Raw genomic sequence first — 26,573 nt, 5'->3', positions numbered from 1 at the left:
CTCTCGAAGGCTAGAAGGGCTAGATTCTAGCCTAAAAGTGGTTTGTGGTTTGCAATGGAATTTCTCTCCTCATCCTAGGGAAATTCATGCAATGCTAACATCCCCAATACCATACCTTAACTCCCCCATAATTCCTCAACATTTGATCCTTAGCTTAATCAGAATACAACTTAATATCCTAAAAAATATAGTGACATCTGCAATGATGGAAGGAATCCTCCTGTACCAGGTAACCGTGGCGACCTAAAGGGATCAAACACATGCAAATATGTGGCATTCACTAGCATTAACCATGCCTCTCATCATCCTTCACTCAACATCTGTGAATCTCATTTTAATTGCCCTCTTGTTGTAGTGGCTGCAACACCCTCCAAAATCTTTTCCTATGCTCAAATTCAGTGCCTTCCTTGGTCTTGTACATTGTTTTCATAAACACTAAGAATCATTTCATGTATCTTTTTGGAGTGTTTTGGTCTCATTTGTTACTTAGGAAAAATGTCATCTTTTCACATGTGGGTTGTCACATCAAGTGTAAAAGATCATTATGGTGGTTTCAAGGGTCCATATTTGTGTTTATGAGTTTTCCTAACCATATAAACACATGTCGCACTCGTTCACAAAGTTTTGAGCACTATGTCACAAGTGTCATCACGGTCATTGTAAAGTGTATTTGTGGTGTCGCACTTGTCATAATTGGTCATAGAGTAGTCACACATAGGAAAATGTATTGTTTATGGGTCATGGGTGATCTATGTTGTTGAGTCATCAAGTATTCTAAGTGTTAGATCACAATCGAAGCTTTATCACTTCACACATTAGTCTCACTAGTCTAACACTTAACCATTTCCGAAGAGGCTTTCTAACCCAACAACTTGACCTCACCTAGCCTGCCTGAAATGTGAATTACGCAGTAACAGTCCTCTAGGTTTGACCTTAAATTTTGATTTTGCACAATGCATAGTTCCTGCCTCCCAGGACTACTGCACTGTGCAATTCCTGAGCCCAAGACCCAGTCCTAACATCCAGAATTGTGCAATCCTCCTCAACAGCCTGGCCTTAACTGCACATTGTGTAGACAGAATATACAATCTCTCTCCCTAAGCCTCTAAATGGTGCAATCCAAAAATGTATTAACCTCAACAATGTAAACTTTGAAACAGGACCTCATACAATTACCCATTTGTTTGAGGTAGCAAAAAAAATCATCTGATTTTGAAAATTATTGATTGAAAATACACTTTTTTTTTGGGAGCATATTTTTGACGCTTTAAATATTCTTATGTATCAAGTATGATTTTTTTTTAAATGTTAGTGGTTTTTATGATGATTTTGAAACATGTTGATGCAACATCAACCCCTTTTTCTAGAGGGCTTATCTCTGACACTTTAAATTTTCTAATGTACTACCTGTGGATATTGTTTTTTAAATGTTGGTGATTTTCATGCAAATTTTGAAAAGCATTAACATTCTTTTTTAAAGACATTTTTGACACTTTAAAATTTCTTATATCCTAAGTATGCACAATTTTCTTTAAATGTTGATTATTTAACAATTTATAAAGTTGTCTTATTTCTCTTCTATTTTTCATCTTAGTTTTTTAAGGTTTTTCCAAACATGTGTTTTTTTTTTTGTTTTTCTTTGAAATGTTTTTTTATAATGGCATTTTCAATTTTTTTTGCAAAATAAAATAAAAAACTAATTACATTAAAAATATATTAAAAAACAAATATATATATATATATATAAGACATAAAACAAAAAAAGCATAAAAATGTAAAAACAAAAAACATAATTATCATGTAAAAGATAATAAATTTAGAAAAAATAAAGTTAAGAAACAAAAATTTAAAAAAGCTATAAATAAAAAATAAAAATAAAAATTAGAAACAAAGATAATTAAAATAAGAAAAAAAATAGAAGATTAATCCAAAAAAACTAAAAAATAAAATCATTTTAAATAATTAAAAAAAAATCAAGCCAAAAAGCTAAAAATAAACCATGAAAATTAAATTAAAAAATATAATTAGTCGGGCAAGGCCTGGGGCCCCTGATTGTTGGGTTAGTCGACCGTGGAGGTTGCACGTAGCTCCAAACTGACCAACAGAGTGGCCAGGGGCCCTTGGCATTTCCCAAATGATTCTGAGAATCTTTCAAGCAAGGCCTCCACAGCCAGACAATCCAACGGCCAGGGGCCTTGCCCAATTGATTATGAGAATCGGCCAGGCAAGGCCTCCACGATGGATTCTGAGAATCGGTCATGCAAGGCCTCAACGGTTGACCATCCCAGGGCCCCCGACCAACCCAATGGCTAGAGGCCCTAGGCCTTTCCCAATCGATTCGAAGAATCAGTCGGGCAAGGCCCAGATCCTGTAGTGTTTTTTTTTTTTTTAATATGTTTTTTTATTATATATTTTTGTTAACATTTATTTAATTATGTTTTTTGCTTTTTAATTTTAAATCATTTTTTATTATATTTTTTCTTGTTATTTTAAAATGTTTTTAATTTAATTTTCATGTTTTTTTTAATATATTTTTTTAAATTATTTAAATTGTTTATTTTTTATTTCTTTTATTAATTTTGAAATAATTTTTTTTTAAATTATGTTTGTTTCTATTTTTTTGCATTTTTTTTATTTAGATTCTTTTAAATTTTTTGTTTTTTTTTTTTAATTGTTATCATTTAAATTATTATTGTGTTTTTTTTTTCACATTTTTGTTGTTTTTTTTGTTTCTCTTTTTTAAATATAATTTTTTTATATATATTTTCAATGTTATTTTTTATTTTTCTTACAAATTCCATTATAAAAAAACATTGCTAAGAAAAACAAAAGAAACCCACGTTTGGAAAACTCTTAAAAAACTAACATCTCAGGACGAAAAACAAGGAGATAAATAAGATAACTTGAAAATTTGTTAACTATTGGAATTTTTTTGCAATGTGTCAAGTTGTCTTAAGCTAAGTGTTTAAAGTTGTCATATTTTTCACATTTAAAAAAGAAGTTATACTTTGTATAACAACACTTTCATTTGGAGTCAAGAAATACTAGAGGATGAGCTGAGCTCCGAGAACCCTAATCATGGCGGAACCCTAGGTCATCTGGGAACTAAACAAACAATTTCCTAATAGCGGCAAGGGAGTTTGGTATGTGCAGGATGGTATACCACATGGGTCTGAGAGCAGTCTTGGATTCTATATTGTTTTTCGGCCCGTGAATCATTAGGCCTGTTGGTGGATGTTTTTCGTTTGTTTTTGTTTGTTCTGTGGAAAATCACCTGACATTTCCGCAAATCCATTTCACACAGCACCCTGCCCTCCCCTGGACATATGGAAGTCAGGTATTACTGTCGGCTTCAATGGTTGAGGAAGACCTCGTGGATTACGAGGAGGACCCCATGCCAGAACAGGAGATTTGGGTGCATCAATCTGGCCCGGTCATGGGCCCCTGGCAGAATAAAATGCTTTGGTCCACAGTTGCTTTTCAGTCACCGCAACATCTGCCCTCCTCTGGAAAACGGCACCCACTTGCTGTCAATGTGGATGACCTACCCGGTTTGGAATCCCCCCCCTCTCTCCAACCACTCTGAATCTTCTTGGCACCAGTCTTTAGGCTTCACCCACCTTTGACTCCCCTCTGCCACATCCCCCGCAACATTCCTTGCCTATGAACCCTCCTTCCTTCTCCTTGGCTCCGACTGGCCCTTCCAATCTCTCGCATCCTACACAGTACTTCATCCACCCGGGCTCGTGTAGCTTCAACCCTCATTCCCTAATTCGATCTGGCTATTTCAGTTCACCCATACCAAACCCTCAACCTACTTCTTCGGCCCAGCAAAGCTCCTCGGAACAGTGCAGAAGTCTGCTCAGGGAACATCCCACGGGCCGGTGCACGGACAAGCCCAAAAAGGGCTGGTGCCTTAGAGTGGTGGACACTGACATCAATCTGACCTTTAGGGAAGACGCTCCTATGGCAGATGCTATGGACATGGCGAGGAAAGTCCTATTTGGTCGTGTACGAGGCAGGAATTACATACTGGAGCGCCTGCATCAACGGACCATGCAGATATGGGGCTCTCTGTTGAAAGAGCTTCCTATAATTAGGGTATTAGCCAGAGGATGGTTTTCCCTCCGCTTTCATAGGGAGGAGTACACAGACTGGATATTATCGTGCTACTGGCATATTGAGCTTGCTCCTCTACTGTTGAAGAGATGGGATCCACTCTTCGATCCGGAGCGTGAACAGCTAGGTGGAGGGCCTATTTGGGTAAGACTTCCCGGTTTGCCATGCATTTTTGGACTTCTCAGGTTTTCAAACGTATTGGAGATGCACTGGGGACTTATCTTGAGCATGACCAGTCCTTCGAAAGGACAAGCATTATGACTATGACGAGGATTTTGGTACACCTTGACACCAGGGAAGGGCTTGAGGAAATAATCACTCTACATAGGAGACACTACTCTCGCAAACAACTTCTGGACTATGAAGGAGTCCCATTTCACTGTAGGAGATGCCAGAAAGTGGGTCACCTATACAAGGACTGCCCACTGCTTTCCTCGATGACTACAGAGAACTCTCAAGGGAATAAGCAATAGATCTCTAAAGAGCTGAATAAGGGTGAACAACAACAAGGAGAGGCACCACCTGAGGCTGTGGTGGATGCTTCACAAAAGGCACAAATGGCAAAAAATCAGTGAAAGGTTGTGACCTTGCCTCCACGGACTCGCTCCAAAACAGTAGTGGATTCGTCTTCTCTCCCAGGTAAAGGATCTGTCCCCATAACCTCTGTACTTTTTTCAGATGTTATTTTTACAACTCTACAATCATCATTGCATCCATATTTCTCTGCACATTACACTATCCCTTCCATCCCTTGCTCCATCTTTCCTCCTCCCCCCACTTTCTCTACTGCACCTACCTCCTTCAGGGATCTTTCCACCCCCGCATCTCATACATCCTCCCCTTCCGGGACAGGATCCCATCCCTACAACCTCTGATCCAGAGCTCGTCCTAAGGCTCGTCATTTAGGTTTGGGCCTTTCCCCTCGAAGGAACAAGAAATATAAACCTACCAGAGGGCGTCCATCAAAGATCAAATCAACCATCAAGATGATAGTGGCTAATGTAGCGAGGGGTCGTCAATACACCATTGAAAGGGCACTTAGAGAAATTGAGCCCTCCACCCCTATCTCCCCATGATTTGGCTCTCCTACAACTGTAGGGGATTAGCCAATGCCAAAAAGAGATTGGCTCTCAAGCGTCTTGTGCATGGTTCCAACTGTGACATCCTCTTCCTACAGGAAACCCTTGGCACATCTGACTACATTACGAGAACCCTCCACACTATCCTTCCGGGCTAGGGTTTTCAGGGTATGGATGTTATTAGCAGAACTGACGGTCTTGCAATAGGCATAAACCTTAGAGCTATTAAGCATATTTCCTCCTAGGACGATTTGGGTTCCATCGGAATGGATAGCTTTGTGAGTGAGCTCAGGTACCAGTTAAAAGTGATTAACATATATGCCTCAAATCATAATATAATGGAGTTTTGGCACAACTTGTTGGCACACAATCTTGTCTCAAGCACCACCATTATTGGGGGTGACTTAAATTTTTCTTTTGGAATGGAGGAATCCTAGGGACATCATTCACAGAACAACCCTATATCGGATCAAATGAGAACTCCACTGGATAATTTCAAACTTATAGACGTTCATATGAAAAGAAACTGCCCACATGGCATAATAGGAGGATGGGTGAAGCTGCCCTAGGTCGAAGATTGGATCGTTTCTTGATCCATGAAGACCTCCTTCATACCCTACCCTTATATAGAAAATGGGTTGGTACTGGAGGATTTTCTGATCATCACCCCATATATATATAAATCTCTAGTCCCTCTAAAAAGCCTCATGCCCCCTTCAAATTCTTCACTGGACACCTAAAAGACCCAGACTTCATCAATCTAGTGACTGAATTTTGGAGAGCACAACCCCCTCTCAAGGAGCTGAGAATGGTAGCTGACTTCCATGTTCGACTTAAAAATCTCACGACTATGACAGAGGAATGGTCAGGGCGGAAGAAATTGAGAGATGAATAGAACCTAAAGGACATTGAATTACAGATAACCCAGCTCACAGATGAACAGGGACTTGGATACTTATCGGATAATATTAAACTCCACCTGATTAATATAGAAAACCAGAAGGAAAATATTCTACTTGAAAAGGAAGAACTATGGAGGTTGAAAAGTAGAGCCATTTGGCTACAAGCGGGAGATGGAAATACTAAGTTTTTCCACAATTTTGCCAATGGTAGAAAGGCTACCAACACTATTTGGCAACTGCCCTGTGAACTTTATGGATGGGCCATAACTCACCCTCAATTAGCCAGGTTGGGGAATACCCATTTCAAAAGTCAATACACTACATCGGTAGCCATCACTCTCCTAGACATCATTAACCTGGTTGGCCATTTCCCTAGGTTTGTGGATCTGCATGAAGAGTAGGATTTCATACAACCAGTCACCATGGAGGAACTGGAGGGAACACTTAAATGGTTCAATAAGGACAAGAGTCCTGGGCCGGATGGTTGGCCGGTAGAGTTCTACTCGGCATTTCTGGAGCTGCTAGGACAGGACCTGTTGGTGGTCATTGAAGAAAGCAAAATCACTGGACACATCCACCCGCTCATAAACTTCACCTATTTAGTTTTGATACCTAAGACTGATTCACCAGCCTCTTTTAGTGATTTCCAACCCATATCCCTTTGTAATTGTCTATACAAAATCATTTCTAAAATCATCACCAACCGCATCAAGGCCATTTTATCTAACCACATCGCTCAGGAGCAATTTTCTTTCCTCCACCATAGACATATTCAAGATTCTATTAGCTCAGCCCAGGAAGCCCTCAACTCCATTAAGCACAACAATCTCAAGGGACTCACCCTCAAAATTGATCTGTCTAAGGCTTTCGACAAAGTGAATTGGCTATACATTAAGATGATTATCACTCACTTGGGATTTCCCCCAGCTCTCATCAACTGGATCATGGGATGCATCTCCACTGTTTCTTTTGCCATCCTCATCAATGGATCTGTAACTCCATCCTTTTATATAGATAGAGGGATAAGGCAGGGATGCCCTTTATCACCACTACTTTTCTTGTTAGTCATGGAAGGATTGAGCTGGCTTATTGATTCTGCAAAAAGAAGAGGGGGCCTCAGAGGGCTAAAGATTATGGACCAATACTATCTGACACATCTACTATTTGTAGATGACATTTTGATATTTTTGAATGGGAGTGTCCTAGACACTACATCATCGAATGAGATTCTAAATGTATTCTATAGAGAAATAGGAATCGAGATAAATAGAGATAAATCCACCATCTCCTTATCTGATTGTACACAACTGGAATCATAGCTAGCCAGACAAAAGTTTCCATTTCAAGCTACTAATTTGATGGAGGGCCTCAAATATCTGGGTTTTAGGCTAAAACTAGATGGATACAAAATTGCTAATTGGACTTGGCTCATCACAAAAGTGGAGAAGAGAATAAACTATTGGTGTCATAGGTTCCTCTCAAGGGCCGGTAGACTAATTCTTATCAAATAAGTCCTCGAAGCCACCACAGTTTACTGGATGTCACTGGCCTGGATACCAAGAGGGATCCTTTACAGAATTCAACAAATCTATTGCAAATTTCTCTGGAATGGAAGAAAGGAGGGAAAACCTTTTGCCTAGGTTAAATGGACCAAAATTGCTTCTCCTAAGAAGTGGGGAGGTTGGGGACTAAAAATTCTTTCAGCCTTTGCACAAGCCTTGGCTGCAAAATAGAGTTGGTTACTACTAAAGAAAAAAATTCTTTGGGTAGAGGTTATCCTAGACAAATATATCTGGTCATCTACTGTTATCGATTGGATCAAAAGTCGAACATGGAACAGAAAAGGAATTTCGGTGATTTCGAGGGCCATACTCAACTCACTCCCCATTATCAAGGAAGGATTACTATGGAAAATTGGCAATGGAGCCGTTGTCTGCATTGGTATTAACCCTTGGTTGGGAAGTGGAAATTCACGTCAGCTACCAACTGGGCTGATAAATCACTTAAACAGCAGGGGCATAAAGTTTATTGGGCAGATTGGTGATCAATAGAATACGACTTTTCATACACAAGCTTGGCTGACTGAGCAAAACTAGAATATACAAAATGAATGAAGTAGAACATGGCAAATCTATATTCAGGCACTCACAGAATTGCATGTTAGGTTAAAGGATGAGGAGGATGAACTTATTTGGGCACACTCAAAATATGGACAATGCTCATCTCAACAAGGCTATGATACCATCATTGTGGACAATAAACCCTAGGTCTTAAGAAGTTGATGGGTATCCTTATGGAAATTAAAAGCTCCACTACGTACCAGGCTATTGATGTGGAACATTTTAGAAAATAAGATCCTCACTTGATCCTATCTTAAAAGGAGAGCTTTTATGGGTCCTACACAGTGTGTCCTACGCCTCCAAGAAGAAGAATCAACCTAGCACCTTTTTCTCACCTGTCCGACCGCTAGGAGCATATGGTCACAAGTCCTACTATCTCTAAAAATGAATATGAATTGGCAAGGTGCTAATATTATTACAGCTTGGGACATCTAGTGGGGCTCTACGGCTATGGAGAAAGTAAGGAACCTCCCCCTTCTTGTTTCATTGTACATATGACTCAAGAAAAACATCAAAATCTTTGAAGATAAACCGATAAACTGGAACTTGCTCCCTCCACAAATTTGGCTGCTTTTGAAGAACTTCCAAATGATGAGAGCCAAAAGAGATCTAGGATCATTCGACAAGAACAAATAAACACAACAATTCCTTGGGCCTATTTTGATGGTGTTGCCCAACAACATGGCTGTGCGGGCGGCATGAGTTTTTACCTATCTGAATCACACTATTTCCAGATTTGTATGGGATTGGGACCGAGCACTAACAATCATGCTGAACTGATATCATTACGCCACTTATTATATTTTTCCATTATGAAACAATGCCGAAACATTCAAATTTTTGGGGACTCAAAGATTGTGATTGATTGATTTAACAACATAGCTATTTGTTCTGCTTACTCTTTGAGAACTATTATGGAAGAAATTGTTTTTTTCAAAACAGTCTTTGATCAGATCTCTGTTTCTCACATCTACAGGGAAAGAAATGAAACTGCTGACAGGCTATCGAAAGAAGCGACGCATCACCCTCTAGGAGAGTGGATGATCGTCCAACATACACTTGCCGGAACACAGGCCATAGATTAATGGGGGACTTCATAGGGGTAACAACCCCTAATTATCAACAACATGATTGAACCTTTTTCCAATTTTGATATTGTAAATATTTAGTTAAATGATTGTAAATATGGACAACACACACCTGTGTGGGTAAATTTTTGAACTTTTGATTGTGGTCTTGAACCAACACAGTATACCCATTGGGGTTTATTTGTAAATATTAGTTAATTGACTGTGGGTAGACAACCATGTTTACAGCATATGCCTTTGGGCATCTACAACATGTAATTTTTGCTATGAAATTGTTAGCCTCCTATTGCAACAGGGTTTCACCTTTCATGATTGACATTTTTACATGCCAAATATGTCATACTTTGTAGCCTGCAGTGTTCCATATTTCCACAAAATGCCATGAACTGTGTTAGTCCAAATGGCACTGCTGTATTCCAATTTTGATGAGTTGTTCCAGTTTTGAAGAGTTTTTAAAGGGAGATTCAAACAGTCTAATCTTGGTCTCCCTAGGTTTCAGTTTCTTGTTTAGAATATAGAGAATGTATTTGTCCAAACAGTTTAATCTTGGCAGATTTGTAGATAGGTAGAGAATCATAGGGACCCAACTGCTTAATCTGGGCCCTTGGTAGAAATAAGTGTAGATTTAGATAGGAAAGCATTCAAAAGAAAAAAATGTAAATCAGGGTCTCCAAGTCTAAGTGCACCCACCCAAAAAGAAGAAAAAATGTTAGGAAGGTAGGCCGAGTAGGTAGCTGTGATGTTGCAGAATGATGATTCATGATCAATCTTGTGTTTTAAAGTCTTATATCTTTTCAGATCACAGTTATCAGGCAATTTTTCATCTAGAGGAGCTCGAGCTAGCCATAACTAACTTCCCCTTCTTCTCATTTCCCAAGTCATTTACTAACTTCCCCAAAGAGGTCAAGATCTGCTTGATTCCTCTTAATTTCATCATTCTCCATGTCATTTGTCTTGGTGAAGATCTACTTCACTCAAGCATTCATTATTTCTCATTTACAAGTTCTTTTCCCTAAAATTAGCCTACGCACCCTTACCTTAGCACTTTCTTATCATCTCCATATTAACTACTAACTCTAGTACATAACTCCCTATCAGTTTTCCCCTTCCCCTACTAAAACTATGTATATAATACTCCCCTATGTAAATATCCCCTCCCTGGCATTATAGCCATATTTCTTCTAAGTCAGGGAAAAAGCAGTATATCTAGGGCTGTTTTTAGCCCATCCGAGTCTTAAAGGAATTAGTCTGACACCTGGTCAGGCTAATAACTGTTGTTTCCTAATCCTAACCCTCAAAACCCTCTTTCCAACCCCTAACCTAAAGTTTTGTGCACAAATCCTTAAACCCCCGCTCACAAACCCTCAAAAAACCCATATTGCGCCCCTATCCCTAAGTCCCGAGTGTAAATACATTAACCCACACTCATTTTAACCCCAAAAACCCACATAAACCATAGTTTTTACCTCCCGACGTGCCGTATTAAAATCTTGATATTCTGTGCGCCCTGTATGTTAACTCCCCGCCACCTCGTCCCTCCCGCCAACCGTCCGATCACCCGCCCCGCAGATCAATGGTGGGCGGGTGTTCCCATCTCCCAAGCCGCCCAAAGGTTAGCATCTGGGAGATGGGTGGTATTGTCGCCGTACTCCCGCCACGCGTCACCTTCCCGGGCGTGGCGGAGCCCCCTCTGACAAAACCACCCATGCCTAAAGGCGGTGCGCCCGAAACCATTTACCCCCCCCCCCGTGACGTAAGCCACACGTCACCTGCCGCGTCATCTGCCTGCGTGGCCTCCTGCCACCGTACCGCCAAGTCACCCTGCCACGTGTCCTGCCAAATCATCAGACCTGCCGTACTGCCACGTCACCTCCGTATATGCTGACGTCATCATGCTGATGTCATATTGCCACGTCATCTGCCGTAAAAAGTCCGTCATGCTGACATCATCAGCAATTTTGGCGCGAAGGGCAAAAATCACACTCTGGAGCCCTAGAATCAGTTTCTGAGGCAGTTTTTGATGCATAGCGCAAATTGCGCATCGCTGGATAAATTAGGCCAAAATGGGGAATCTTTTTACTGCGAAGCCCCCAGCAAGCCCGAAAGGCGCCGAATGACCCGTTTTTCTTCGTGAAGCATGCAGAAAGGAGCGGAAGACAGTTCTAGAGGAAACAGAGGCCGAACAGCGACCATTAACTTGTGATTAGACCCACAGCAAAGGAGAAAAGCAACCCAATTCATTTGTCAGAGAGTATCAGAGGAAAGAGAAGCAGCAAAGTGTACCAGTTAAATTGTTTAATGGAAACCTTCAGTTCCCAAAGCAGGTTAACATTGAATGGCCGCCAACAAAGTCAAATCAGGCGGTGAAAGCCCATCCCAGCTCTCAAATCACAGTTGAAGCATTTAAGGCCACCAAACTACAATGGAGCAGAGACCCATGCACAGTTATTGCAGAGGCAACTACACCAAGCCACCGAGGACAAGCACATTCACTTCATTTTGATACGGCAGCCCTCAGCACAGCCAAAGATATTTTCATGCATTTATTTCAGATAGGATTAGGTCACACTAATTATTCTTTAGGACCTCTTTAGGTCAAGATGTAAGAAACAAATTGTAGAGAGTTTTCCCTATATATACTGCCCTCAGCATTGTTTCAAGGGTTGGTAAATTGGTATTTTTCACTAGAGACTCGCACTATATACCTGAAATTGGTTCTGTAATCAAAGATTGCCGAAAGTTCTGAGAAGAGACTGTTTGATGTATTATGAATGTTTTTCTGGAGACTGAAGATGGAATTCTTGTGCTGCAACCTGATTCAATAAGTGCTTCTTACCTCTGTTTACTGTTTACCATTATCTAAATAGTAGAAAGAAAGATTAGCTTAGAATTTGTTTAAATACACTCTATGCTCAATTTCTGTTGTTTCTTTATGTTTTCCTTTGAATGAATTGGTAATGAATATGAATTCCTTCTGGCTCATATTTACCCTGATTCACCTGTGTGTGCCGATTATCTAGGGATTCTTTACTACCCCTAGGTATAGCTCTATTATCTACCCCTGTTAAGCTGACTGAGGGATTCTTAACTACCCCTCACTACTTAGCATTCATCCCATCCTTTAAACCTGAAACATTGTTTCATTTGCAGCTACCTTGCTCCATTTTCTCTCTTGGGACCAAGAAAACGCACCAGCAGTCCTCCTTTTCGACTCCACGCCCAATGGTTTGAAACTTTCAGACTATGCTCTGCCTCTCTACCCGAGAACATCAATTATCCCACCAAAATCGGAACAAAAACCCCTGAACTCAATAGCTAGCCTAAGATCCTTTTCAACAAAGCTAAAATCTGAAAGAGAGAGCCCTCTCTGATTGCAGGTGGTCTAGAAACTGTAGTCCAAAGTTGGTCTGTGGTTACCTCGACCGTATCCTTTTCTGGAGCTTAAGGACAACCTGAGTGATAATAGAAATTATGAATTTTCTTTACGGAAAAAAAAAACGACACTTTCATTTAGGTGTTCATTTTTAAAGTACTTTTAGTCAAAAAAAATTTCCATAATGTCATCGTTGAAAAATTGTCAAAATTTTAAGGTTTTCCAGCATTTCAGTATTCAAGCATCAACATTTTTTGTTTTTATGTTGTTTTCTAATTTTATTTTTTTGGGTTTTTTGGCTTGAGTTCTCGTTTTGAGTTTACAGTTCCCGTTTTAATGTTTATGTTATTCCTCTTGTGCCTATCAGAACTATGGAAAATTATCCCATAATGACCATACCTTCAACCTATCCCACTAGCTACCAAAACTATTAGGTCCCTATGCTACTAGTGTAGCCCCTTATTGTTATTAGTTAACATTTGTATCATACTACTGGTGTAGGGACCTAAAAAAAATTGCAGACCTGTTTCTGAACCTAGCATGAAATTCTCATTGTGTAGTTTCAGGCCTCAAGCCTGAACCTTGACTGTTGGAGTTGTGCAATGTGTAGTTACTAAGCCCCCATTTCCACCCTGTTACCCGGTTCTTGCTTAGTTCATCAATCATAATGGATCATCTTAGGCTAGGAGATTTTTCAGGCTAATGGCGTCTCCTCATGAGTGAATCATAGATTCATGTATCTTATGATATCATGGAGGGATGATGAAGAGGAGGATGAAGGAGGAGGGCATGCAGAAGGCATTCCTGTAGCTGAACATGCAAGATGATCTATCAAGGCAAAGAAGAGGGACACCAACTCACGACTACAACTCAAGACTTGAGGTCATTAAAGATTCCTATGACAAGCCATGAGAAGGTGGAAGCCAAGAGCATTCTCAAACAAACATCATTCATATTAGTAGCGGTAGCTTGACATTGCCACATCATTCAAGAAGTTCATATCAGAAATTCCATGTCATGTCTTGTCATAAGTTGTCATATGCCACATCATCATTGTGGACCATGTATATTGTATTCATTGTAAAGTGGAAGTCCAAACGACACATATGTAATATGGAGAGTCATGTAAGCTGAAAATTCATAGGAATTCCAAAAGACATGAGGGTAGTCAAAGAGTCACAATGAGGGGAAGGATCACCCCTTGGTTATATATACTCCCTCATTGTATGAGAAAATGTTTGTTTCACCTTTGCTCCTCCTGCAAGGCATTTGAGACATAATATAGTTCTTTGACAAGAAATGAGTGGCTCTAATGATCCATTACTATAGCTAGTGATGTACATTGCAAACATGTGTATTGGAGCATTTTCTTAATGGCAAAATCCTTCAAGGCTATCATGTTCTTCATGCATGGATTATGAATTCTTGTAAGACTATTCTATGAATATTTGTATTTCATGTTTTCTTTCACATGTGTTAGGATGGTTGAACTACTTCGGTTATTTTAATATTTAACTTATTGAGAATGTGTTTTAATGGTTGTTATTGTTGTCCCATCCTTGTGGACTATTCTACAAGATATTAGAAAGATATTTCTTCATTTGTTAGTTGTAATGGCCATCACATCCTTTGTGGACTATTCCCCTGGATGTTAGATAGATCCTTCTGGTTCATGTCTGTCTCTTCCTGGGTGCTACTACTACCTCTCACTTAGAGGCTCACTCTTCTCTACTATCCACAGTAGAAGAACCTTGACACATTTACAACTGAAGACTCACCAGAAAAAGCTCCTCGTTTTTCGATGACACCATTGCATCACTCTATTGTGCTGACAGTTAGAGCCAAGGCATATCTTTGAGATATATGCCAACCGAGCTGATATTCTGAATGGGGCTCCTACACAAAATGGTGTGAGGACTAATTTGGACTTCACATAGGGGAGACCCCTTAGTTGACAAATTTCCAACACTGTCAACATTGACGCTAGAAGGAGGGTTAGAAGACAAGTTGAGCCCATTGCATCTGCTTTGAATCTCTTATCGAAAATGGCTAATATAAAAATCTTACTCCGAGGGTGTTTCTCCATTTTTTTCCTTTATCAATTTTCAATCCGTGATGAGCCTCTCGATCACTTATCTTCATTGAAGCTTGATGGTGAGGATGGAACATCGATAACCGAGCACATTTCTAATTTTCCTAAATTTTGTGAATCTTACGAAATTGATAATGACAAATTTTCTTCTGTGATTTTATTCCTCACCCTTGAAGGTCATGCTAATCGATCATCCCATACCTTGCCACCTACTTCCATGCATTCCCTTCATCATTTCCTCAGGTGCTCCATCAAGCCTTTCACAGGTATAACTATTGAGATGTTTGTAAAAGAATCAATCTCTTATGAATGAAGCCTAATGAATTAGTTAAGGATTTTTATGATCGATTCCTCCACCTTTGTTGTGAAATTTTTGAAGAAGACATGAATCAATATTTCTTGAAACAAGAGTTTGAGCTCTTGGTGCTTATCTCATTACATGGTGAACCTAAACCCCCTGATTTTTTTACTCCCCCAACTCTTGTGAATCATGAGATACCTATGATTTTGGAGGAGAAATATACTACTCCTTTTTTGCCATGTCCTCCTCCTTTTTTAGTCCTGATGTTGGTGTCTCTATGTGATAGAAAGAAAGATAAAAAATCTACAAATCAAATTCCTAATCCACCTTTTCATTATTCTTCTATTCATGATTAAGTTTCAATGGAGGAAATTACATAATGGATCATAAATCCTATGGTTAATATTAAGTCTTCCATTCTGTAAGATGATCTTACTGTTCATAACTTTTTTTCTGAATTCCTATTATCCTCTCTCATCTACATGGCTTGACTCTTTATACTATGATTCATCTAATCAATCTACTCCACTAGCTGGTCTTTCACACTTTCTTGATTTTTTCATTTTTGGTTCAAATTGTGATCAAGTACAAGGTAATCACTTTACACAGGAAGAGGAGCAGGAAGGTGAAGATGATCTCATCCCTTCTTATTTTTGTCAAGATCATCTGTGTCAAGATTATGTGCTTTCATTCTTGGGTGATTCTCAATATTCTAATCAAGGTCGTGAATCAAATGCAATAAATTATTTCAATCAATCTATAGCCTACGGAAAAAACCATTCCAATGATGATGAGTTTATTGATGCATCCAATGATGCATTCCTAGGTCCATCAACTAATCTTTTGGTTTCTCACAAAGGTTTTACTCATGGAAAATTTTAGGGGCTAATGTTCGCCCAGTGGGCTAATTTTCCATGATTTTTCCACAAAAAAGATTCGCTAATTTCCAATTTTATAAAAGACGATTCGCCCAAATTTTAGAATATAAAATTATTTTACCTTAAAAATCGCCAACATTATATAGAGGTTATATATAAAATCATTATAAATTTGAATAATTTTACATTTATATCAATAAACATTTTATAGTTTGCATATTAGGGATTAATGAGATTCGCCAATGTTTCTAAACTTCAAGAAAATTTTCTATCCTTAAAATTTTCCTTGGTTTTACTTTGGATCTAGAACCTGATTTAGTAAAAAAGATGTAATTATTGAAACTTCCTCTTCATCTCACTATCCTTTGTGCTTTGTCATCTGTGTTTCATTTATTTCTGATGGGGGTGCTCCATTTTCTTGAATTATAGAACCTCTCAATTTGCGTAAGTTGGTGATACTATCCATGATGCAAAGGAAAACAATTAAATCTTTGAGTACTCTTACCAGCCCTCATCATGTCTTCACTTTCATGAAAACAACTCTTCAAATAAGCTTGCTCATGAAAATTACTCGATTAATTTATCTTTGAATTTTTTATTAGAAGAACCTTTTCACTTTAGTAATCTGGTTATTGAGGTTGAAGAATCTAGTCAAACTACTAACGAGCATGGATGCCATTCAGTGAGCAGTGAGCTTATTGAAACTAGTAGTAGCATCTATCCTCACACCATGCATGATCTGGTACAATATTTAAAATGTGATTTTACAATTATCGAAAGTTTCGGGACCTGCTAAGGAGTTGAGGCACTTCAACTTCCGTTGATGGTTATGTCAAGATCTTATGAGTCTGGTAAACCCCCCGAATTAAGTCATATTTGGTTTCTCCCATACGATCCTTCTCTTTGCATGGTTTCACTCGATGAAAACATATTCTTGAGAAATGTCTGGTATCTCGAATGTGATCTTTCAAATTTCCAAGATTTTACTTCCGACCGGATTCATGAATCTTTTTCAGTTCATTCACCTTCATGCAAATCTCTCCCAGCAAACTTATGTTTGGAATGTGTATCTCTCATAGAGTCATGGAATTGTGAATTTGATCATTCCAAAGACCATATTTAGCTGAAAGAATCATATCTACCAGGTTCAATTCATGAGGAGCATCTCTTGGCTTTCCTTGCGAATATCATATCACAAATCTTTTTCTTCATCACACCTGAGATCCTCTTGAGTAATAATGAACACACGAGTTAGCACACAAATCAAGTTCTTATCCATTCACCATGCCCTAAATGATTTCATTTATTTGTTATGTTAACACCTGTTTTAAATTATTTTTATGATTATGATGCTTACACATTTTATCAATAGTTACAAGAAAATGGTGCCACATTTGGCTTTAAGAAACTTGGCTTGATTGTTTAGAGAATTCACAGAACTGTTCTAATTGATTTATCTTCATTTATTATAAACTGGGAATCTGATGCTTTAATCAACTCATCTGTCATTATTTTATATTTTATGACACTCATTCATGTTATCATTTTCCCACCAATATATCCAATGGTGGTTTTTTTCATCCTTCGATATTGATCATTCAACGTCTTACTATTCCAATTTTTGTCAAGTAGTTGAGGCATTTCAGTCTCTACTGATGGTTATGTTAGGTCCTCACTATCTCGACATGACTGTTGAATATGAACATATCTATTTTCCCTCACATGATTCTCATTATAACCCCATGCCTCCAATTGACAATCCACATTTTCAAATATTTCTAGGTTTTTAAGAGGATCATCATGTATTTTATGATCCAATTGATGAATGGTTGTAGCAATCTTACTCAGAAAGCTCCATTGCAATAAACACGTTTTGGCCATTTCTCATGCTCGTTGAGTAGGATGACATAGAAGAAATTGCATTGGCAAGAAGTCTTCAAGGCTTGTCTGATTATGCTTTATGTCGGAGAGGTAAGAATGTGGATTGTATGAAAGTAATGGTTGTGACAACTCTTTCTTCCCATATGAAAGAACTTCAAATGTTTGTGTAAGTTATTGCAGTTTTTATATTTTCTATTTCACATTACTTTATATATGTTTTAATTGTTCATAAATTTGTGGATGTAGGCCAGGAACAACTTCGCGATCTTCACTGGAAATTCCATTATACATGACCCCAACCTCTGAGCTATTAGTTTAGGAGTAGGATTAGTTTCACCTTAGTTTCCTTCTCTTGCACTCATCCTGTGTCGTTATCTTCAACATCTCTTGTCTATTCTTAATTTCTCTTATATTATGCTTTGGTTTAGCTCCCCTTATTTGTCTTTTGATTTTTTCCCTTGTTGTGTGATGTATTTCCTTCGTTTTTCTTGCTTTTATTTCTTTCTTGTTGTTCGTCTCTTTTGTTTCCATTGTGTGAATAAGTATTGTGCATGGACATGTTGTGGCTTCTAAATATGCATGTGGCCAAACTATAAAGAGTTGTGTGAGAGTTCAGCATTTGGCCAACCTTCTATATGTCTTCCTTGTGTTGGATACATATTTTGATGGATGAAGTTCTGACGGAAAATACGATCTATCTATAAGGAGATTTTTGGTCCAACCATGAAACTTGGTGGCTTCGGTCATTATGTTTCTTCCATATATTTTTGATTCTTTTTGTATCATATTTGAACACCAAGAGAGAAGGTGTCTCTACATTTTTGGGAGTTAGTGCATGGGTTTTTAATGTAAGTGCAACCAACAAAAACATAGCACTTTGTTTTTTTTAATATCATACAAACCTCTTTGTGATTTTTTTCTGACCAAAATTTGAACCAACATTGTAAACCCAATGAAGAGAGGCTGAGTAGTTCATTTACTGTGTTAAGAAGAAAGTTTGGGATGTGGAGAGCAGGTTGGGAAAAGAAGAGGGTCGTTTCATCTTCCCCTAAACCACAATACATAATTTTAATAGGTGCTACATAATCATTTCATAGCGAGAGAACAATAAATTGGAAAATAGGTGCTACCGAATAATTTCATAGAAACTAGATAAAAAAAATGAAGGTTACATGTTTAGTCGCTATTTGTGGCATCAAAGAAAGAAGATGTCTATGTAAGAAAGGAGAGGATGAGATCAAGTAGGCAGACCCATGAGCAACGCAGAGTTCAGAGAAGAGATAACAAGATTGAAAGCTCAGTTAGAGGGCATGAATGTATGAAGACAACTAGATCATGAGGCTGGATATATTAGTGAACTTGAAGAAGAATTTTAGGAAGCAGGAGTAGCACCTACTAAGGAAACTCTAAAAGTCAAGTTATTGACATCACTATTAGGCTCAAGTTCAAGACCAAAACCTGAATTATCTACCTATGATGGCAACCTAACAGTTGAAAATTTGTTTGATTAGATCAATGAGTTAGACAAGTATTTTAAATATGAAGAGATGGACAACGACAAAACGATGAAGCTTGGAGTAACAATGTTGAAGAGTTGTGTTGCACAATGGTTGATCTAAAATGCGGAAATTACATAGTCCACTCTAAAACTACAAGATTAGACTTATGGATGATTGTCTTTTAAACGGAGCTTTGAACCATGAATTGCATAAAAGATAAGTGCAAGCAGAATATTAAGGTGTCTTTATGACTTCAAACTGTTATCTCAAAATCAGGTCCTGATAGGCTGCTGTGATCTGGCAGACTTTAAGTAACTATTTCAAACCTACTTTAGGATGAGGCTTAGCCTCCCCAACCAGAGAGGGCTCTCTCAAAGGATTAATGTTTTCTATTATGACTAAGATGGCTAACTCTTGTAAAAAAAATGCAGAAATATAAGTGGTGGAAACACATCTAGAAACTATCCATTGGGATTATGGAGTCAACATCATTTCAGTATAACAAAGGTATTAACCTTGCATAGAAGTCAGGGCATTCAAGATTCAACACATTAAGAACATACCAGGAGCATATAGGACCACACAGTCTATGAATGTATACAGGAAATTAGAGCACCATGAGTGAGTTCTAAGTGATTACACATTCATTCTGTTGCAAATATTGGGAAAAGGAGCAATACAACACATTCTGAATATGGAATCCCTCCTGAATCCTGAGAAGCAAAGCCAATCTTGTATTACTAAAATAGAGTCATATACATAGCACAATAGTAGAGCCTTTTTCAATCAATTTCCCTCCTGTATTACATTGCTTCTCCTCCTATATATAGAGCTCTTCTACCTAACTGAGTTTCCTCCTCAAGCATGAGGGGAACTCGAATTCTCCTTATCATGACACCTATTGCCAGATTAAACTAACTATTAAAAGAAACTTACCACTAATTGATAGCTCTAGAAACCTAAAACAATTATGGTTCTAATTCTACATCATGTTGAACATAGCATTTATTACAATCAAGATTCATTCTTTGACAAGTGGTTTCCTTCAGCTTTAGCCTTGATGGATGTTTAAAGCTCTTTGCTGGCCCTTACTGTCTTATCTCTTCACTGCTGCAGAGAAATAGGAAACTGCCCCTATTTTTATGCTTTTGGTTTCCTCAATGATATTTAGAAATAATTAACCATGTTGATCTTCTTGAATTAGTCAACAATCTATTGGAGTGCCATGTCCTTTATGTGCTGTAAGCCTTTCCCATGTACATGTGTGATGAAAAAATATTTCAAAAAGATTTGCTGCTTTGTCAATCATAATTGATGAACCGAATTGTAACATGTAGCTACAACATCTTCCTGTTCTTTATATAACTCCCATGCAGCGGTGAAATTCCCTGCATCTTTTCCTGAATCAGAAATGAATAAATTGAACAAAACCTTTCATGTTTTCCATCATGACCGTCTTTCATTGCATTAAAAAATCCTCAAATTGTAAAGCATGCAAACTATGGTTCTTAAATCGAAAGGGACTTTTGCGTCTGAAGCAGCTCAAATTTTCTGGTGATGCTCTCATTTTCTTGTATTCCCAATGACTCGAAGTATCTTTGCCACCGTGATTGACCCCGTGACCTGGAGTGCCAACAAACAGAAGAAGTGCCTCAACTAAGACTCTAGCAAGCTCTGGAAGTGTCTTATTCAAGTATTTTGGGGACAAATAGTCTGGGGCATCTGAAACAAGCACAATTGGGAATGATTGTGCTTTGTAAGGCAAGGGAACTTTGATGTCCACAACCTATACAATACCCTTTCGAATCAAATTATTGCAAGAATTGTCTAGTGTGGATGTTAGATCAACTAGCTCAATACCCCAAGCTTCAGTGTCATCTTCCTTTAACAGTATATGCAGAATATCTACACCAAACTCAAGTCAATAATGACACGCAATACACAACCAGGTTTCATTTCTTTGTCAGAGAGATGTAGGTGCATCCTGATCAATTGCAGTAGTAATCCAAAAGGCAACAGAAGTGTGTGCATCCAATTCAACATTACATGTTAGTCCTAGAGGTGTAATGGTTACAAATCCTTGTTGAAGTGCTCCATAGTCAAGATCATCATCCATTTCTCCATGTTCATGCTCTGAAAACTCAACACAGAAGTACTTTTTGACTGCCACATTCTATGTTTCTTGTTTGCCTTCTTCTCCAACTGACTCCACCTTGACATTCTTCCTTCGTAAATTAAGATGACGAGCTGCACCTACAGCAGAAGAAGCTCGACTAAGTTGTGCTAGCTGGATACCAAGGCCTTGTTCCTTGGATATGTACTTCCCTACCAAATGCCGATGTAGAGCCATAGGTTGCCAATTTGAAGTCAAGTGCGATGTGCTTTGCCCAGCAATTCTAAATCCCTTATTCGCAGATGGGTGTGTTGGAATATCAACCTTTAACAGACAACCTTTAGGAAATAGATCTTTTTCAGTATCTTGTACTGCAACATATATTAAAGGCAGAAATACTTCCACTGCTTCCTTGAAATCACTGTTGCTACTCTCATCTTTTTTCCAATTCAAAGATATTGCAATAGAGGGAACCCCTGACATGAGAGCTTCCCTTGCACCTGCAACAATGCCAGAATAAATGATGTGATATCCACTGTCTGATCCCTTGTTGATTCCACTAATTAACAAAGAAGGCTTCTTCCAAGGAAAGAGTGCTCCAGATAAACCTAATGAAACACAATTTGCTGGGGTACCAGAAACCTCATAAGTTGTAGCCCCTTTGATGCCAACAGAGCTTGCAACCAGCGTCTGACGAACCGATAAGCAATGCCCGCTTCCAAATTTATCTGATTCAGGAGCGAAGACATGAACATTGAAGCGAGCTCCATTGAAAAGAGCTTCGACAACGCATTTGAGCCATGGAGCTTCTATTCCATCGTCACTGGTTACAAGAACAATAAGCCTTAAATCCTCATTCCTCTCTAAATCTTCATTCTGTGTCTTCTCTTCCGCTGGAGCCTCGATCTTAGCTTCTTCTTCTTGGTGTTTTTGTTCTTCTTCTTCTGGGGTTTTTTCTATCTTTCTGTTCTTCAAGACATTTTGCAAATTAGAAACAAAGGAAGGTGGCAAGAGCCCATTCTTCCCAGAATTCATACTGCCGGATTGATCACAAATCGAAACTAGAATCAGAAGTTTCGATCTCTAATAGAGAATTTTTAGATTTGGTTTTGGATGGAAATCCCAATTTGAATAGTACAGGCAAGAATCAAATTTGGAGGTTACAGAAGACGCGTCAAGACCGACATGTAAGACCCTGCGCATGCTATCCTCGTAAACTTCTTGCAGAAGTGGTAACGCCTTCTAGATTTCTAAACCATAAGAATGTTTTTCCCCATTATCAATACTGAGAGCCTCCCTAGATATCTCTTCCCTGGAGTTTTCTTTGATTGCTCTGATACCATTTCGAAAAGCCTAGTTGAATGACCAAAACCGTAGAGCAAAGTACAACTGCAAACATGTGCCAGTACCAGGACACATAACGACCTAATGATGAGGATAAGCGGTTGGATATGATAGACAAAGTGTATAAGCTGACAACTGTTGATGCAAACATAGCGGATTTTGGTAAGTATGACAGCTGGGGTGAGATTTGCTATGGATCAACACGAATTGCCGATTTTGTAGCATAGTTAGTGCAAAATCGGTGTTTTGTGCTACGAAATCACCTAGACTGGATTTTTGCGCTATGAAATTTGAAATGAGTTTAGACATATGATATGCATGTGAGATATGAGACCAATGATAGACTAAAATAGAGATTTTACCCCATGTGACATACTAACAATACTCTTAACCAGACTCTAAATCAAGATGAAAAGACTAGACCCAAAACTGACACTAACCCTTTGACAAATTTAAAAAAATGGATGTTTAGAATTTAAAATAATTTTTCTTGAGTGATAACACAAACATCAGAATTCAATGATGCATAAGAAGAAAATTAAAATACACAAACTTAGTAATAATTTGATGATGGAGTTTGTCCCTCCTAGAATATGTCTCCAGGTTCGCTTCAAAATGGGTGATCATTCTATTAGAAGAGCTTCAATAGTTTCTTTACATGTGGATTCTCTTATTGATCTATGCTCGTAGGCACTGTTGGACACTTGTAGAGAGAAGGCCTTCTATCACAGCTTTCTAGTTCCTATCTCTGTTCCTAAATAGGCCCAAGAATGGCTAGGAATACTCAAAAGAGAATCTATAAACAAATGATGAAACTCTGACCCTAAAGCTTCTATCGTCTTGAAAACTGAAATGCAACCTCCTTCTTGAAGGGATTTGCCTCTAGAAATGAAAGAGACTTGATGAGCTTCTAAAATGACTCTCTTATATTCTAGCACAAGGCTGCAAAAAGTGCTCACAAACTAAAAATGTGATCTCCACTTCACAAATTGTCTCTAGGTATTTTTGATGTCTCTTACTCTATTTATGTCGATGTTGTCTCTCGGGGTAGCATCAGACATTTTCTCATAGAATGCCCTTTCAGCTTGCAATGTAAACAAATTCATTCTCTAGAGTTTGTGCTAGATGCCTTTTTATTGGAATTTCCCATACTTTGTTTGGATGTTGTGAAGTCCATGTCTGATGAAAGTAAGATCTTCCCAAGATGATTCTTTACTTGCAATGCTACGTCATCTTTCTGTGGCTAACTTTTGATAGCACCAACTTTCTTGCTGAATTTTTTTTGCTTCCAACATTCTTCTACACAATGTGAATTACTACCACAAAATGTACATGTGTAAATCCTTTTGATAGCTTTTAACATTAAGTTTTGACTTAAGGACTCACCTTCTAAATCACTGCTTGATTGATTCAGTGGCTTACCTTTTCAGTCCTACAAATTTTTCAGCATTATTTTTGGGTGTAGGGACCAACATCGATCCACAATGTGACCTCTCTTCCCGCAGTAGTCACATATTGTTTGATCATAACCCAAACGTTCATGTTGCAGGCTTTCTTGCATAGGGATGGGTTAGATCTTGCCTTGACGAAGCTTTCTAAGACCTTGTCCTTCCTAGTCACCCGTCTTCTTCATTAGATTCATACCCATTATTTTAGTATACTTTTCAAATGCTCCAATCTCCTGATCGCTAGAAGACTTGTTCTTCTCCAAGTATTTTCTTGGTGAGGTTGGTGCATAAGAAGTTTATTTAGAAGGTGAGGAAAAGGTTCTGATAGCTTCTACTACCGACTAAGCTTTTGGAGTTGTGGATAATGATGAACTATCTTCATCATCCAAATGAAGAGGTGTGGCTTCATTTTTCCCTTCAGTAGATGAGCTATGAACTAAAGGATTGTTTATCCTTCGAATCTTTTGCAAAACTTCAATCTATGTATGGAGTCTTTGCTTTCCTTCCTCCAGAGATTTCACCATCTACCACAATGCATCATTTCTCAAAGCTTCAATCTTTATCTGGAGACTTCTCTTGTCTTCCTCCAGAGATTTCACCATCCGCCACAAAGCATCGTTCTCCTACTTGAGATTCCTGGAACTATTTTCTGTTCTTGCACCTAAAAGAGAGCCAACCTTCTCTAATATTAAAAGTGACCTGAAATGCAGGAATTAGATCATACGCTCTAAAAGTGAAAGATTAAACTGATGGGCGGCTGTGTTTTAAATAGAGCTTTGAACCATGAATTTCATAAATGAGAAGTGAAAGAGGAATATTAAGTTGTCTTCATGCTTTAAAACAACAGAATTCAATGATGCATAAGAAGGAAATTAAAAGACATAAACTCAATAATAATTTAATGACGGAACTCATCCCTCCTGGACTATGTCTCTAGATCCATTTCAAAATGGGCAACCCTTCTATTAGAAGAGCTTCAAGAGTTTATTTAAATGTGGATTTTTCAGCTGATATGTGTTCGCAGAAACCGCTAGACACTTGTAGAGAGAAGGCCTTCTATCACAAATTTCTAGCGCCTGTCTCCATTCCTGAATAGGCCCAAGGATGGCCAAGAATGGTCAAAAGAGCATTTGTAGAAAAACGTCAAAACTCTAACCCTGAATCTTTTGTCATCTTGAAAATTGAAACGAAGCCTCCTTCTTGAAGGGCTTCTCCTTTGGAAATTAATGAGACTTGATGGGCTTCTGAAACTCCTCTCTTCTCTTATAACACAAGGCTGCAAAAAGTGCTCTCACACTAAAAATGTGATCTCCACTTTGCAAATGTGAACCATTGGATTTGTTTTCTACAAATCTTTGCTTCCTTCAATTAGATTCCTTGCATTCCCTTGTATAAAGGATGGACTTTCACCTCCTTTTATACGAAAATACAATGCTAAATTTGGAGTTTATTTTAAAACAAAATCTTTGTGGTTGAATTAGAACTCTCAGTGTTGAAACATTATGAACTTAGTTTTAATAAATTTATCATAAATATTAATATATATATCAGTACAGCATAAAACTATCTCCTATAGTTTTAAACCATAAGTGTGCATCCAATAGTCTCGACCATAATGCCTAGTGCAAATGGATATGTGTGCAAATGAAGTTTGTTTGGTTTAATAACTAAACCCACTTTCCATTTTTATCCAAAGTCCTCTAACAGTTACACTCAAACCTGCAAAGTGGCTTCTTGATGGCTGGTAAACCGTTTCCAATGTCTAGCAGTCACATTGATCTCCACACTATTTGTGCTAACGTAGACACCTCTTGTGGCATACCCTTCACATAGTTGGCTTCACCAATGGGCTGCCATGCAATCTCTTGAATCCACTGAATGGGTTGACATATCCACCTTGGCTTCATCAAGCTCTCACTCATGCCATGTACCTCTGGAAGTTGAGTTAGATCCTGTGCCTTTGGTTATACCTCCATTGTATGGTAACTACCCTATCGTGGCCTAAGTTGTTCGCAATCCCTGACACTGACCATATCTGCATCAGATTTTAATGTGTGTTCTTTGTGGATGGTTTGGTCCACTATTTCGGTGGTCAATGTATTTGCACAACAATTTATGCCTACTCATCGATGCTAACCTAGATATGTTTGAATTTTCACCATGACTTGGATCTTTGTAATGCATCAGAATGCATTGATAATAATATACCACATACATTTGTGCATTTGTAAATGGACTCCTCCATGACGTGGCAATTGACGTAACAATAGAACATTTCGTCAAGGAATATACCATATAGTTTTAAACATGTGTCATATGTAGTTTAATGCGCTTGT

At 38.3% G+C, this 26,573-nt stretch overlaps 1 pseudogene; it reads right to left on the bottom strand.

Moving 5' to 3' along the window:
* Positions 1–20,840: 20,840 nt before the first annotated feature.
* Positions 20,841–23,895, bottom strand: LOC149227990 (putative pectin methylesterase CGR2 pseudogene; annotated as a pseudogene).
* Between the last annotated feature and the right edge of the window lie 2,678 nt (positions 23,896–26,573).

The sequence above is a fragment of the Pinus tabuliformis genome, chromosome J (genome assembly GCF_031772625.1).
Source record: "Pinus tabuliformis cultivar Carrire ecotype Pingquan chromosome J, CPIR1, whole genome shotgun sequence".
In the NCBI taxonomy this organism is placed as follows: Eukaryota; Viridiplantae; Streptophyta; class Pinopsida; order Pinales; family Pinaceae; genus Pinus; species Pinus tabuliformis.
Note: the sequence above shows the minus strand (reverse complement) of the source record. Positions and strands in the feature narration are given on the sequence as shown.